Here is an 18,002-nt window from a genome sequence, read left to right as displayed (position 1 = left end):
TAACCTTTTTTTCTTATTAATCGTAATTTCTTATTCAATTTTTTGTAAAAACGCTAGAGATTTTAAACATCTTTTTAAATCTCCAGAGTCTTCATATGTTTTCATAATGTCTTTTAATCTTTTGTCAAGATCTATCTACCTATTCTTTCTTGTTTCAAGAGGTAGGCCAATGGAATCTTTTTTAATTTCAAAAATAGCATTCCTGCCTCTTCCTTCAGCTTTTGAATCAGAAAGTACACATTTGGATGCTTCTGATTTATTGAGAAGTTCAGTTTTTTATGCCAACCTTCGACAACATTGTCGCTCTGTGTCGTTGGTTAAAAACATTCCGCATTTCAATAAGTATATTAGGATTTTCCATCCACTGATCAACCATATAGTCTGCAAATGCTGTGATCTTCTCTCCACTGGGAATTTGTTCCATTATTAAAATCCACGCATCATCGACAGTGTTAAGACGAAGATGTGCCACTGCAGCACACATGTGACAATCGGACTTCCTCCCTATCCCTGTAGTCTTCCGTTAATCCCAGTTCCTGTATCTTCTTCCACAGACACTGGTTAAAGTGAAAGTTACAGCTGGAAAGTTGTGTTTCAGGTAACACTGCAGTGCTAGATTTTGAAATGGCTACAATTAAAGCAATGAATTCAGTTTTTGGTTACCACCCAGGTATTTTAGATTTTAGTCCAGAAAAAAGTCTTTCATATGAATTTTGGCTTTTGTCTGGCAGCAAAACAAATAACACAGGAAATATCTTAGTTGCCTCTTCTGTACTTCCGATGTCGACATGGATTGTGTACAATTGTTTGAACTGTTTCGAACAGCTGTCAAATGCGCCATCCATAAGCACAGTTCCATTGTCACAAAGGATTTTCTCTGCTTCTTCACAAACAAATACTAGAAGTCTCGCCTGGAACAAAGCCATTATCAATCTTCATAAAACTATTACCTTCCATTAATTTCAGAAGGTCTTCGCTAAGGTGAATTTCTGAACTAGGGCCAGGGTTCTGGGTTGTCCCAATATCTCCTCTTCTCGCTTTACACAATTAAGTCTTGGAGCTGTCATAATTCGGAACATATGCCACGAATTCTAATCCTTTATCTTTCAAATCTTGAGATTCCTGCTTAAAACTTTGGGCTACAGGCACTGTCTTTTCTTCGCGAACTCTTTTTCTGCAGTTATGTAGTCTTTTCTTTATCTCCAAAACTATTTTGTCAGGTGGACAAGAATGTTACTGTTGAGCAACGATTGCACCATTTGCAATTTTTAAACGGCCTTTGCACCTACTCCGTTCATAATTGACGCACATCCAGTTCGTATATTCTTCATTTTTCCTATAAATACGGTAGCGACGACCATCCTTGATAAGACACCGCCTCCCTTTCGTTGTTATTATCAATTCCATCGTGTAAACTGCATAGAACAGAAGTAGCAAAGGAAAACGCACGGTACGAAGGCTATTGACGATGACACTGTCTGAGAAACGGTGATAACACCTGCACTGAGGCTGAGCGACTGGGGTAGACAAGCAGTGGGGGAGGCTCACTTCGCAAACACATCTTTAGGGAACCGGCTGCTGGGGACAGCTTCGCTACCTGCTGCACCCTTGTAGGAAACCCCACGACAGGAAACCCCATGTAGCCCCTGCCATATGGGCCAAAACCCGAGAGGCTGAGAGCGGCAGTCGGGGCAAGTCGGGATGGAAGGGGGTTGATGCCAGTGCAGTGGGCAGTTTTCACAAATTACTCAAATACCATCGTGTTAGTCCTGCGCCACAAATCAGGAACAAAATGTGTCCCTCGCCAGTGTCGGAAGCGAATAACGGGTGGTGTGTCGAACATCGTCTAACGCACGCATGTGGGAGCGCGACTTTCAATTCGGCAATCGCTTCTGAGACGCTGGGCGTAAGATGCGTGTCGTGTCCAAGTTTCTAGGGCGTCGGGCGTACGCTACGCAGCGCCTTTGGGGCAAGTGGCCGTTGTGCTGTACTTATGGCCCGACTGCGGCCAACTGTGATTGTCTGTGTCCGGAGAAGAGCCAAAGGCGACTTGTGGCGTGCCGTTACATTGTAGTGTCGCCAATTGCCGTAACATGTTGAATAAACCCGTTCTCGTCTGATCACCGAAGTTAAGCAATATCGTGGCGGGCTGCTACTTGTACGGATGACCGCCTGGGAACACGTGTGTCGCCGATCCACTGTGTACTGCAGGTAGAGAGGACTTCCAGCCGCCGGCGCCCAACGCTCCATCACGCTGCGCCATCATTAGCTGCCTGCCGTAACTGCTCGCCGTGAGCGATTGTCTTCTTCTTGTTCACAACTGTTTGGGGAGTTTTTCAACGAGCAACACGACGAGTAACACCATGGTGCAGCGTGCCTTTGACCGCGAATACCAGACGCCATCGCAGGTTCGAATCCTGCCTTGGCCATGGATGTGTGTGATGTCCTTAGGTTAGTTAGGTTTAAGTAGTTCTAAGTTATAGGGGACTGATGACCTCAGATGTTAAGTCCCATAGTGCTCAGAGTCATTTGAACCACAGACCATCCGCATTCAATACAGAAGAGTGGATGTATGAAGAGCTCAGAATAGAGAAGGACGAAACACAAGAGCGTGCCAGCTGCCGCGCGAAACCACTGAAAACGGTACGGAGCAGGCAGCTAGGTATGCCGTAGTTTAGACGAGCCAGAACCCGCACACTGGACGTAGCAAAAAAATAACGCAACTGATAGAAGTAACCAGTTACGGAGAAGTAGCAGCTACACTTCACGCTGCTCAGCCACTTAAAACGGAGGTCAGATGCTACACTCCTGACAGTGTAAACAGGGAACTCAAAAAATTTAAGCACAGGGACGGCCGAGTTAGTGACGTCATAAGTACGTACGCTGGACATGGCGTGAGAACTATGGACGAATATAACCTCCAGTCTGAGTGCCAAATGACGATTGTCACACTGGATGGACACCGTCTCTTCGTAACGAGAGGTTTCTGGCGTGCGGGCCACACGTATAAAGTGAACTCGGAAGTCAGGTCTGTCCCGATAGTATTAACCTTTACGCGCTCACGCGGGCGGTGAAGTGACCGCCTTTTTGCAGTTTCGCGTCATACTTACTCCACAAAGATAATGAGGCAGCGGGAGGGACATGTATTCTCTAGTTCACTATTTTCCGACAGATGCTGCTCAAAGTTCGTCCAAGTCGCACCTCTCTGAACTAGTCCTGAGAGGCAAATAGGTCCGAACACGTTCAGCGGTCAGTTTACCGCCTTGCGAGCGCTCACGGCACTTACAAAAGCAGTCAGTTACCGCCTTGCGAGCGCTTACGAGACTTTATTCTACTCGTCTACTTCAGAATGTAAGTATTTATTTTTGTAATTCCCCTATAATTCCTCAATTTTATAGACTCTTCCAATTCTCTAGTGAATGTGCATTACTTTCTATAAATTTTGCCATTCACAAATTCTGTTTTTCTTTCTACTTTAAAAACTAAAAATAATTGCTACTTTTGCCAACAGAAATTTCTTAGAATGACGAAGTGTTAAAGGGAACGACGAAACCTTACATCTGATGACATACATAGAATCTTGGCTGAATTGGAGAGAGAGGGGAAAGGCCATGAGGAATCCCTAGAAGATGACGTTTCAGATGACCCAGATTATGAACAAGAATGGATTGAAGATGATATACACCAAAGTGAGTCGGAAATTGATTTGAAAAACGGGGGAGAAAATGACATAGATCACCAGGAGCTACCAACAAATGACATCAGATTTTATATAGGTAAGAACATGGAAACTATTTGGGCTAGTAGTGCCAATATTACCAGCACAAAATAAAAGTCAAAAAATATAATCAAAACTCTACCAGGTCCTAGAGGACAACCCAGACAATGTGAAACTCGACTGGAAAGTTTTCAGTGTATAACAACCCCCGAAATGGTAGAAGGGATCGTAAGGTACATTAATATTTATATTGGAAGGAAAAAATTGGCACGTCAAGCACTGGCAGAAGGAAGCAGTAACTCTGAAGTACGTGAAAGGGATTATAAGCCGACAACAACGGCGGAAATGCTAGCATTGTTTGGCGCCCTGTTTTTGATTCCAGTCAAAAGAGTAAACCGTGCAAATTTCTCTGAATATTTCAATAGCAATGGAACAGGTTTGACAAATTTGCAAGCCAATTTCAGCCTAAATGATTTACATTTTTGCTACGAGCTATAAGATTTGATGACCTAAACACGAGATTGGAACGTCAAGCAACAGACAAACTTGCTCCTATACGAGAAATTTTGTTTTCTTTCATTGCTAACAGCCAAAAATCATTCAGTTTAGGGGAATTTGTCACTGTTGATGAGATGTTGGTTGCGTTTAGAGGACGATGTTCATTTATACAGTACATGTCTCAAAAACCAGCCAAATACGGGCTATAAATGTGTGCATTGTGTGATGCACACACTTTTTATACATATAATTTAGAAGTGTACTGCGGAAAACAAGTGCCAGGCCCTAACGTACTCTCCAGCAAACCACACGACTTGGTCGCTAGAATAGTTGAATGCATAGAAGGAACAAATAGAAATGTAACAACTGATAATTATTTTTCAAGTTACCCATTGGCTGAATACCTCCTTAGCAAAGGCCTCACTTTTTTTAGGTACAATGAGAAAAAATAAAAAAGAAATTCCCCTAGAATTTGTGACAGTAAATGAAAATGCAGTGGCAGGAGACTACATGTTCGGTTGTCAAGATGTCAAAACTTTGATTTGTATGATTACAATAAAAAGGAAAGCTGTAGTAGTGCTCTCCACAATGCATGATACAGACATCATTGATGAAGATACCAAAAAACCTGTACAAATCACAGACTATAATTCAACCATAGTTGGAGTTGATACTGTAGACCTCATGTGCTCCAGAATTTCAACATCAAGAAGAACAAATAAAATGGTTCAAATGGCTCTGAGCACTATGGGACTCAACATCTTAGGTCATAAGTCCCCTAGAACTTAGAACTACTTAAACCTAACCAACCTAAGGACATCACACACACCCATGCCCGAGGCAGGATTCGAACCTGCGACCGTAACAGTCCCGCGGTTCCGGACTGCAGCGATCAAGAAGAACAGAAAGGTGGCCTGCATGTATATTTTTCCGCTTACTTGACTTGGCAGGAATAAATTCGTTACGCATTTTTCAGTTCAACACAGGTAATATGAAAGAAAAAACGAGAAGACAATTCTTACATGCGTTATCTTTGGAACTGATGAGCGAAAACCTGAAAGAAAGAGCTAAACTGAAGCATTTACCAAAAGATTTGTTAGTATTTTTGGAAAATTACAGAGATTGACGTAGTTTATCCAGCTGTATCAACCCCTACAACGAGAGGAATGTATTATTTGTGCTGCTCAAAAAAGAATATAAAAACAAAGCGAGAATACGGTGAATGTGGAAGAAACGTCTGTCTACAACATTCAACCACGACAGTTACGTGCAATAATTGTTGTCAGCGTCAAAACGAAAATGAAGTGGATACAGACTGATCAGCATTTTTCATCTGAAAACGTCACAAAAATTTATGTCAATCAAAAATTCTTTTTTCACAGCAAAATTAGCTTTTCTTGTGACGAGTTAAGACAGTGAATAATTCTAGTCTTAAGTATTACATTATATAGTCCCAAAACATTACAATTAAAAAAATGTTCTTATATTTCATTTGGGTATTTGGCTTCCTTTTTGTATTCCATTGTATATTTTAATGTTAAATAAATAATTTTGATTACAAATGTGTTTGCAATATTGTGTGAGATATCCTATGTCGATATTTTATGGAAATATGACCTTTAAAAACGGAAAACCTCAAGAGATTGATGAAAACTCTCGGGCGGTCGGCCGAGCGCCGCCGCAAGCGCTCGCGTGACTATTTCTAGCGCGAGCGCATGAAGGTTAAAGAAACACGACCCGCCTTCGATGGTTAAAGTGGGACAAAGAGGGATCGTGCCGTATAGCCGGCAACCACCAACATGCCATCTGCAGCTCGACCGATCATGAGTGGAAGCAGCCCTAAAAAACAAAAAAAAAACAAAAAAGAGTGGCCAGCTGCCGCGCGACACCACTGAAAACGGTACGGAGCAGGCAGCTAGTTATGACGTAGTTTTGATGAGCCAGAGCCCGCGCACTGGAGGTAGCAAAAAAATAACGTAACTGATAGAAATAACCGGTTACTGAGAAGTAGCAGTTACTGTAATGACCGCTTATCTGATTCAAGCAGTTATTTAAATAACTGCTAACAGTGCTTCGCGCCACTGTTTAATGAAGCTCGTACTACGTTTTCGCATCATCCGAGATCTGGCCACAAAGGAGAGGGATGAACCACCTGGAAGGTGTTCTATACGTCATGGAAATAACTGTGAGACCGCGTGCCATCTATTCATAGAACTGTGTACTAGTCTTCGGTGCGCTCACATTAATCATGCTTTTCAGCACAAACAAGTTAAGGCCGGTTCCCACTAGAGCGCGGCGTGCGGCAACGGCAGCGGCAAGCGTTTTCCGCGTTGACGCGGCGGCTCGCGGAATTGCCGTTCCCACCTGGAAGCGGCAGACGCTAGCGGTAGCCAATGACGGACAGCCGCTGAGGTACGGGCTGGGACCCACCGAAACGACCGGTGTGTTTGAATAACTATATCTTACACCTACATGAAGGAAAGACGAAGTTGGTGAAGACATACCAATTTTTCATTTTCTGAACATTGTACTCTTTCACATATTTCATTATTCATGTTTCTCATTTCACCATAAACAGATTTCATGACTACCGTTCATTGTTCACTATCTCCTAACACATTGAAACAATGTACGACAAAAGAGATTATTCAGATGGTTAAGCGAGACAAAAATTTAAAATGTGATACGGTAGCATGTACAGGAAAACAGTAAGAACACAAAGGCTTGGGGGAAGGGATGAAAGTGGAAGCCACCTGATAGAATTTCGCACAGAGTATAATGTAATCATCGCCAGCACCTTGCTTAAGAATCATGAAAGAATAATATATTTTTGGAACAAAGTTTTCGAAACCAGATTTTAAATTCTAAGACATTTCCTGGTGCAGACGCAAACCTACAATAATTTATTGGTTACGAGCTGCAGTTTACAACTAAAGAGACTGTAAACGATAGCAAATTAAGGAAATGGAACTTGAATAAGTCAAGACCCACAGTTTTTCGATAATTTTAAAGTTACCGTAATGCAACGACTGACTGAAACAGAGGAAGGAATCCGCTAGAATACGAATGGATATCTTTGAGAGAAGAAGTGGTGAATGCAGCAGAGTACGTGAACGGGAAGAAGGTACAGTAGAAATCGTTAGATAAAACGTGATATATTAAATTTGACACAAGGGAAAATATAAAAAAGTAGCAAATAAAGTAGGCCATCGGAAATAGAAATGTCTAAATATGACGTTAACAGAAAGTCCAAAATTGCAATGCCATTTTGCTCTTGGAAAACATAGGGGAATGAAAAATGAGAAAGAACAAAGAAAACTTTGCTCAAAGGAGAAACAATTGTCAAGAACTCATTTGGCAAAGCCAGAACTAAGCAAATGAGAGAAGGCTAGAAAGTGGAAGGAACATGTAGAGAGGAGAGGGGGAGGGGTTGTACAAACTAACATAAGCACAATGTTAGATTCCTGTGAGATGTCTCAACACGCAAGGCAATACTGATCCTACAACTTAGCTAAGTAGACACACTGAAGAACTGCGAAACTGTGTTTATAGCATTTGCATGTTTAGAGAAAGGTTTTGACAATCTTAATTAAAACATTCTTTGAAACTCTGGAGATGTCATCGATAAAACACAGGGCCACAAGATTATCTACAACTTGTACAGAAACCAAACTGCATTTCTAAGACTTCAATGACTTGAAAGGGAAGCAGTAATTGAGAAGGCAGAAGTAGAGAGGATATAAAATGAAGACTGTGAATAACAACAAAAGCATTCTGAAAAAGAAAATTTGTTCACATCGAATATAAATTCTAATGACTGGGTACTATTTTACAAAGGTATTTGTGTGGAGTTCGGTATTTGTGTGGAGTGCAGCCTTGTATGTTAGTGAAACGTGGGCGATGAACAGTTCTGTCAAGAAGACAGTGGGCGCTTTCAAAACGTGGTGATCAATAAGAATGCTGAAGATTAGATATGAGGATCGTGTAACTAAAGAAGAGGTACGGAATTAAATAGAGGAGGAAGAGGAAATTATGGCACAACTTTGACTACAAGAGCGGTAAGTTGACAGGACATATTATGAGGCGTCAAAGAGTGAGGACAACAGGGTTGGATAATAGTATTCTGATAATAATCATCTGTTGAAATGCTATTCTACTATTTTATCTATTAATGTAAGCAGTGAATTTACTCTTCCATGCACTCCTCCACAAAACATTTAAACCAAAACTGAAATCAGCTGAACACCAAGTCTTTCAACCACTGTCTGACAACTACTGCATTCACTTTCAACTTTCTATAACTATCACTGGCTAGCCACACACACATACAGATATAAGGAGAACAGAAATAAACAAACATTAGTTTCCAGCATATAATTCTTTAGGTTGGCAACATGTACATAAACAAACCAAACAGGAAGGGACATGAGGTGAACACACTGTAGCTACGACTTCAAATCAGTGTTTTCTGTAAAATGTCTACAGCTAGTGACAGAAGAAAAAAAAAAGAACATGAAAATGTGCTTCTGTTCCATAATCTAAGTTTTAGTTCAACCTACAGCATGTGACCAGGTGAGGGGAAACGCAGATGTCCGCCAATAACTCGGTTCACTGTAAGTAATCAGTTATTCACGTAAAAAAGATGTGAACAGTTTTATAATCTGCAAGTATCACAAATCAAAACAAAACTGAATCATTCTAGATTCCACCGAAGATGCCTTAAAGTAAAAGGCGAAACGCGTCTTGAGCCAATAAAGTACACTGGATAAAGAAAAAAACGTTTGTTACTTCCAAAGGAAATAATCAATAGCTGTAGATAATTAGCAAATTACATCTTATGACATACCAGCAAATTAGTCTCGGTTTAATTTCTCATTACACATGCTATTAAATGCTGTTTAAAAAAATTCATCTATCCCTTCCGAAAAAACTGTAGTTTCTTTCATATCTTGGTAGGTAAACAGATTTTGGATATTTATCATGCGACAAAATACATGAGTTTTTACAAGTTATCGTTTGCAAAAAAACACGTTTCGATTTCTTGAACCGTTTACGAAATTTGCAGTTGATACAACCACATGGTTTACGACAAGCAGGACGAAAGTATCGGTCGCGTCGCGAGCAACCCGTCCGTGGTCACCGCACAGCCCGTCCGCTGACATATCATTCAATATCTCGAGAACGGTGATAGCTATCGTTCTGCTCTCAGCTTTAAAAACAATTTCGATATGTTGACTAAATTTCATACGCAATAATGTATAACCTAAAATGAACTGCACGCAAAGTCCACGCAATGCGTTTTTACCTCTGCACACTCATTCAAATTTCGTGTAAAGGTTTACGTAAATGCGATACAGCAAATAACCACGACGAATAACGAAAAGAAATTCGGTCCTTTATCGAGAGAAGATATCAGGCTTTAACATGCACAAGAATCAAATTTTTCTACCGAATAGTTTCCTTGGAATCGGATGATAAGTATTTCATAGCTGCCGCCGCGTCCGCGCCAGCGGTTCGGCGGAAGTTCGTGTGGCCCGGGAGTCCGTACCTGACGTCACGCTCAGCGCGTTCTGTGATTGGCGGCGCGCACCTGGAGTGCGGCACGCGGCAGCGGAAGCGGTTCGACATGGTCAAACCGCGACGCAGAGCCCGCCGCGCCTTGCCGCTGACGCCATTTCCATGGCAACCACGCTGCTGGCGCGCCGTTTTGACGCGCGGCAGCCCTAGTGGGAACCGGCCTTTAGTGTCAGAGCGTTGTCTGATGGGAGCGACCGTAAAGGCATTTCACACATAAGGTCGTTGATCCATCGCGCTGTTTGTCAACATACTTTGGGCGGATAGTACCAATAGTGACCATAAGGAATTCGAGCGACTATAGAAATAACTGTCAAAAGTCTGTATTTTCTTCTGGCAGTTAGCGAATACGATAACAATTCTTCTTCTCTGGGAGTTAGCGGGCTCCCACTACAGGCAACCTAGAAATTGGTAATTGCGTTCCGGAATAGATTAAAGATTGTAGAAGCCTGTGATACTTCCACCGAGGGTAGTCATTGAAGTGAACAAGTATTTTCGTACTGCTACGGAAGTAACTGCTGGCCAGAAATCACACAGCTGTGTAGTATTTTGTCAGGATACATTGTGTTAATTTTTGGCAGTATAGGAGACTAACGTCTGCAGTAACGCAAGATACAGCACATCTACAACCTTCTCAAAGAATGTGCCTAATAAGTTGTGGCATTATTGTGTGGAAAAACACTCACTGTGTTTTATCTCGTACATAGTATGGAAAGCTACTAAGTATTGTAAACAGTATGCAACATGTTAATATTTTTAGAGATTTTACACTTACTGAAGTATTTGAGTATTGTAGGTGATCTGAAATGGAAAATACTTGACTACCTATATGATATCCATAACTTTTATTGGTCTTGGCCATTGACTTGGAAACAATTTCTACTAAGTATCAAGCACATCAGTTATATACAGGAAAATTATACAATGAAATATTTACATTTCAGACACAAGTATTGCAAAATAAGCATTTCATGGAGGCATATCTGGAATGAATGCAGGTGTGTACAATAATAATCAGGTCAGATATTTGTGAGTGGTATTTAAATAAAAGTATAGATTTACTTACATTAGGGCCTGCTAGTACTTGTGCATTCTCCATGAAAATATTTGCATAACACATGTTTCTTTATCATCAAAGAGCTCAAGTCAGTACATTTTCTATTGTGTTAGGCAACACTAAGAAACTTTCTGCCACATACACTCATCACGATGTAGAGGTTTTGTTATGTACAAAATTTAACCCTTCATTTTGGGTGGTCATGAAGTAGCCTGTTATATAGTTAGACAGTTAACTGTCATGATACTAAATTGTAGAAACAAAGAAAAAACTGAAGCAGGAAGGTGGTATTGACAGATAAAGGATATTGGAAATCGTGCACGTTTCTGCGTCATATATTTGACAGAATGGGTACACTATCATCACATTTAAGAAAAAAAAAAAGGCAAAACATGGAATCAACAGGTGAAGTATTCCACGGCAGAGGAAATTTTTGAGAAATTTCTTTAAACTTATACAAATTCGTGTTCCCCACATCAGTACTATTAATTCTGAATCCCGCAATTTGGATACCCAAAGAAGAATTAGAGCAACAGAGTAAAAAGGTATAGTAATGACTTCGGGCCCGCCCGGCTAGCCGCGCGTTCTAACACGCTGCTTCTCGAGCGGGAAGGTGTGCCGGTCCCCGGCACGAATCCGCCCGGCTGATTAGTGTCAAGGTCTGGTGTGCCGGCCAGCCTGTGGATGGTTTTTAAGGTGGTTTTCCATCTGCCTCGGCGAATGCGGGCTGGTTCCCCTTGTATGCGTACGTGGAGATAGTGTTTACGCAGCAATAGCTGACATGGTGTAAATTATAATTACTCTACCACGCAAACATTTGGTGTTACACGCGCCTAGTACAAGACGTTCCTGTGGGGGGGGGGGGGGGGGGGGGGCAGGTCCCCCCGGTGCCGAACCGCACAATAACTCTGGGTTCGGTATGGGGCGGGTCGATTCTCAATCTCACAATCTGGATACCCAAAGAAGAATTATATCAGCAGAGTAAAAACGTATAGTAATGACATCTGAGGCGTTTGGTTGTGTTAACCTCTTACAAGTAACATACTTAATCATCCACTGGAATTCTACATACAATAATACTAAACGTAAGAGACAGGCTATTTACATTTCTCCAAGACTTCAGTTTATTGCCTTTCTCCCACCAAAAGATCAAGACCCTGTTGGTACCTGAAGAAACAGAACAGTTTTCCAGATCTCACATAAAACTTCCCTCAATTAGATTATCTTGTACAGGGGTAAATGAATCTCATCTCGTTGCGTATATTTTTGTGTTGTATTACAGGGCCCTACACTTACTCCATTAAGTGAACAGCATCAGATATCAAGCTTCGAATTTTACCTTCAGTATTCAGCTTACATATTAGCTTAGACCTGAAAAGGCGCGATTTTAACATTTCACTTTAACAATGCAGTAGCAAAGTTGCAGTTACTTTCTGCGAGAGAAATAGTTCTAATAGCGACTGATTACCTATATACATATAATATGAAACACAAATAACCGTTCCCACATCAACTGATATGTACTGGACAGTTAATATGCTAAGGTTATGGCAGGATGCATGCGACATTCCTGCCACATCGAACTACTCTCAATTACTGACAAACTAAACTGATGATTGGTCACAAGCTGTACCACACTTACACTGGTGTGGCTATGATCTTGGAACTTACTTACGTTAAATGAAACTTTAAGATATTCTAATGTATTAACAGCCATCAACGTTTTTGTCTATCACGATGTAGTTGTGTAGTTTTTATATCAAAAATCGTGCACAGTCCCAGTGTCTGTTGCTGTGTTCTTGATTGTCGCGCTGTTAACCCTTCGACTGCTGGAGGCACAGCAGCTGCTTGGCGTTCTGAGGCGCCGCGGCCAGCGGCGTACTCCGGCTACCTGCGCTGCGTGCCCATCTGTCCCTCGGAGCCACCGCCGGACTGGAGACGAGAGGCCCGCGCTGTCCAACCCGCCCTGTGCCGAATACTTCTGGACTGGTTACAACTCGCGCAAAGCCAGCGTGAATTTTTGGCGACTTTGAGCTGTAATAACTCGGCCAATATTTATTTCTTTACAAAAACTGTTGCCCATGTTGTACAACTTTATGCATTGTCTTAAGAATAATAATGAAAAGAATTTTACTTGCCATATTGAGCAAGAAAATTGAATTTTTTTCGGGCGCGTACTTTGTTGACCGATTTTACCTACAAAGTTTGGCTTCTTGCATCTCCTGGACTAACGGTATGACGAACGTGAAACTTGACATGTAGTAACCTAACAATACAAGGTTCTTAATTCATTCAATACTGGGATTACTACGCAAATGAAACTTTATATTTAAGTGCAAAATTGAAGACTTTGTGAAAACGTCAAAAATGAGTTATTTTCGTTCTGATTTTGCTGAAAAACTATGTTATAGGGCCTATAAAACATTCCAAGATGTGTAATTGGAATGAAAGTTGGGCACAGAAATCAGGCCCGAAAACACTGTAACTTCGGATTTGCATATCTAGTACAGTGAACGCATGACTACAATGAATTTTAGAGTGTAAGAGATTGATAGCACAAAAATATGGAATAAAATTTTTGTTCCCGTACTGTTTTCCAATAATCTACAAATTAGTCGAAAAGATGTTGATTTTTATGAAAAAATGCAACCAGGGTATATTCAATACTTCTTTTAGAAATACCATTTTTTATTAATGCTTCAAAGCCAATCTCATTCGAACAACCAATTTTAAGCCCCCCACACTCCCCAGAACAGTGTTGTTTGCCTCTGAGTTTAATTTCCAGTATTGGCTAAGTAGCAAGAAAGATCGCACTGAGAACAATTTTCACGTTGACATTTTATTTCTCGTTGACCAAAGGCGTTTGAAATCTGTTATGGAAAACAGTACAATAAATATGGGTCACATTCGGTCTACTTGTACAAAAACGAATGATAAAAGAATGCAACTGTCTATGTTTCGTGTGTATCGTACATAGATTAATATAAGGGTTTTGTTATACGGGCACAATGTACTCAGAGTAATTACATTTGCCACTGTACAGATATTGCACCATCTCAGTCACAAAGTCGGTTCATTTGGCAGCAAACTGCAACATACGAAGAAATCAGGCATTGTTTGAATAATTTTACATCTTTTCGATCCGGGCTTTGGACCGGCGCTGGCTAGTTTCCCGGCGCAGTTTCTGTTTCGTGTAAACCACGCATCTGCGCATTAGCGTACTTTTCTGCGAAAGTTCACTCACAACAACCGCCGGAAAATGTCTCCCTGTGAATCGCAGAGGATTCTCGTCATCGTAACGCCTTCCCCTACGAGGTTTTTTCCCGTTCTGTAGCATATTTTTTCTACAATCTTCCCTGCGAGAGAAAGGCGAAATTCTGCAAGTGCCATTTTTCGCCCTGCTACCGACCAGAGGAGAGCATGAGAATTTAGAATGCACAAACCCAGAAGGTGAAAAAAATATTTCTTGTACCATTTCACAGTCTTACACACTGATCCCGCTGACCTCAGTAACATGTCACAACGGTTGTAAGTAGGCTGTTTCTGTTTTCTTATTGGCAACGTTACGTAGCGCTCTGTATGAAAATCACTGGCTGTGCTGTGTGCAGTCTGTGGCTAGTTTGCATTGTTGACTGCCATTGTAGTGTTGGGCAGCTGGATGATAACAGCGCGTAGCGTTGCACAGTTGGAGGTGAGCCGCCAGCAGTGGCGGAGTTTGGAAATTTGTAAGACTGGATGTCATGAACTGTATGTATATTATGATTTTTCAACACTGTTAAGGTAAATACATTGTTTGTTCTCTATTAAAATCTTTCATTTGCTAACTATGCCTATCAGTAGTTAGTGCCTTCCGTAGTTTGAATCTTCTATTTAGCTGGCAGTAGTGGCGCTCGCTGTATTGCAGTAGTTCGAGTAACGAAGATTTTTGTGGGGTAAGAGATTTGTGAAAAGTATAGGTTAATGTTAGTCAGGGCCATTCTTTTGTAGGGATTATTGAAAGTCAGATTGCGTTGCGCTAAAAATATTGTGTGTCAGTTTAAGCACAGTCTTGTATAATTGTTCAAAGGGGACGTTTCATATGTCGACCCTTAGCTGAGGATGCCTCACTGGAATCTTCTGATTTTTTCTTGTACTTTGTGTAATTAGTGTAGCTTTTGTTTATTGCTAGCGCGTAATTATACAGAGAATTTCCTTTGTAGTTGTAGTTTTTCATTGTTGTACAGTAAAACAGTTGTGGCATGCATGTAGATTTGCAGCAAGTATTTCGCAGCTGTGCTTGCAATTAACTAGATATTACTTTCAGTGCTATGTTAATGTGTTCTCTTATTTTTGCTCTTCAAATTGTGCTTTTCTGTGTTATCGTGTGAAATATTGTGACAATAATGGCGTGTGAAAAACGTAATACTAGGCTCCAAAGTAAACTGAGAAATGACAGTGAAGACGAAAGCAGTGTGTTAGCGCCACCGAGTAATGAATTAACTAATGTTCAAAGTAGTAATTTGGTAATTGTGCACAGGGAAATGGAGCAGGCTGCAAACAATGGTGCAGACAGTGAAACAATTAGTTAACAGGGAAGCATTATCGATCGATCGGTCGGCAACAGCTTGCCTCAGGAATCCGAAATGACAGGACACAATCTTGCAAATACTGTAGATTCAGGTTTTGCGTCCTCACCGTTTTCTCAAATAAGTCAAGACACATTTTCTGCTTTTCAAACTGCGAATATTGCGGGTTCAAATGCATTGCCGAATAGCACTGAGGAACATGTTTCAGACACCAGTGCATTGTTATTACAATTAATGCAACAAATGGGACAAAAGCTTCAAAAGTTAGACACAATGGAACAGAATCAGAGACAAACACAGCAGCAGTTAGACACAATGGAACAAAATCAGAGACAAACACAGCAACAGTTAGACACAATGGAACAAAATCAGAGACAAATACAGCAAAAGCTTCAAAAGTTAGACACCACACTTGAACAAACACGCGAAGATTTAACTACTGAGTTACATAACATTGAATCGAAATGTCAAAAAGTCTGCTCAAAAATCTGTGTTTTTACGTCATTACATTTTCAACCTATTTTTTCGCGGCATGAAAATGAATTACAGAATCACGAAGCAGTCATAAAAGAACTGCAAATTATTGTTCATGAAAATCATGAGTCCTTGCAAGCTAAAATTGACTCAGTTGCATCTACCGATTCGATTACGCAACTTACAAAAACTCAGGAAAACTTAAAGGACACAGTAGATACGATTTCAACACAAATGGACACTCTGAAACTTGGTTCAGAAAAACACACAGAGGAAATAATTTCACTAACGGATAAAGTAGCCGAACTTTCAGATCAGTTCACTAACTTATCTACAAAGGTAGATGATAATCTGAATGACACAAAACCAGTAGTCTTTAATGACACAGAACAGTGCGAACAAATTAGGAAATTCAAACAAAATCAGAATCAAATTAATACGCAACACCAAAGAGAAATCCGGGAAGTACAAGATCAGCTGACACAGGTAATACAAGAATTATGTATTTCAGAGGACACTCGCGCCCCAATACGGGAAGAGGGACATAGAAATACGGAACAGCCACAAAATAATATCACAGCGCATTTCGGAAATTATGAAAGAAATTGGCAAGGTGCACCGAATTTTGAAATGGAACCGCCGAAACGACGTAACAATGACCGATATGCGACTCGCCGACATGATGATTTTGACTATAAGCTGTTCATTACTACACGTAAATTTAAAACATTTAAGAATTCTGGCAACGACATTCATCCACAAGCGTGGCTCCATCAATTCTCTCATTGTTTTCCTCCCAACTGGTCATTAGAGCACAGATTAGAATTTATGTGTGGCTATTTAGAGAATGAACCAGCTGTAAGAATGCGATCGGTCATTCACGATTGTCACAGTGAAGGGAAATTTTACCATGCCTTCCTCTCAGCATATTGGTCTCAAGCTACACAAGACCGAGTAAAACATAGCATCATAATGATGAAACATTTCGAACAATCTGAGTGTTCCAGTCTTGTGAAATATTTTGAAGACATGTTGCACAAGAATCAGTACCTGTCAAACCCATACAGCCCCTCAGAACTCATCCGCATTTGCTTAATGAAATTGCCTGAACATTTACGAAATATTATTTTGGCAGGGCGTTGCAAAGACGACATTGAAGCTTTTCAGGGACTCTTACAAGAATTAGAAATTGACACTGACAATCGCGGAACGCGAAAACAGGAACACAACAATTACAGGTCACATCCGTCGCAATTCCACGATGAAAGAAATAATAACTGGACGCGACAAGGCTATTCTCACAACACAAATCGTGACCAACACAGACACCACCCGTATGACAACCACTGGCAGAGTAATAATAGTTACAGAGAAAGATCGCATTTCCGTAGTAATGAATATGACAGAGATTACCATAGAAACAAACAATATGGGAAAAAAACAATTATTATCAAGGGAGACAGAATAACTTCAGACGCAACAGTTCAGCGCGCAGTTACGATTCTGGGAGAAATTCTCCACCACATGACCGACAAACAAGAAACTATGTAAACTACCGACAAAACACCAGACCTGAATTCCATCAGAACTGGCGGGATTCAAACAGAGCAGGGCACTCTCGACAAGGTGAATTTGTAGAAGTTAGGTCTCCTAATCCCAATAGCGATGCGCGCCAACAAAGAAACAGACAATGACCCACACAGCAGGCAGCCACGCGCGCCGGCTGGCTCAGAGGAAAATAACATAGACGCTAACCTTGAGAAAAATTCCAGTACTCTTTACCGACGTATACCGCATGACAATTGCATTCAAGTTCAAACTCTGAGTACTATGAAGAGTAAAGGATTTCACCACACTTCACATATAAAACCGCTTATTGAGACATAATCTGCTTTTTAACTTTGTCTTTGCCATATAACTTTTCACTTTACATTACTAGTATGCTTTGTCAGACTTAGAATCTGTTAATATGCAACAATGTTTGAAGTTAAATATCTAGTCAAGAACCAAGAGAACTTATTTAAACAAATTACGAATGCATTGTTATTGTGAACAGACGACACAGTGTTATTGTGTGTGTACATTCTTGCTTGTTAGTTGCATGATTACATAATGA

This window comes from Schistocerca piceifrons, chromosome 8 (genome assembly GCF_021461385.2).
Source record: "Schistocerca piceifrons isolate TAMUIC-IGC-003096 chromosome 8, iqSchPice1.1, whole genome shotgun sequence".
NCBI lineage: Eukaryota > Metazoa > Arthropoda > Insecta > Orthoptera > Acrididae > Schistocerca > Schistocerca piceifrons.
The sequence above is the reverse complement of the archived record's forward strand: the minus strand, read 5'-3'. Positions refer to the sequence as shown.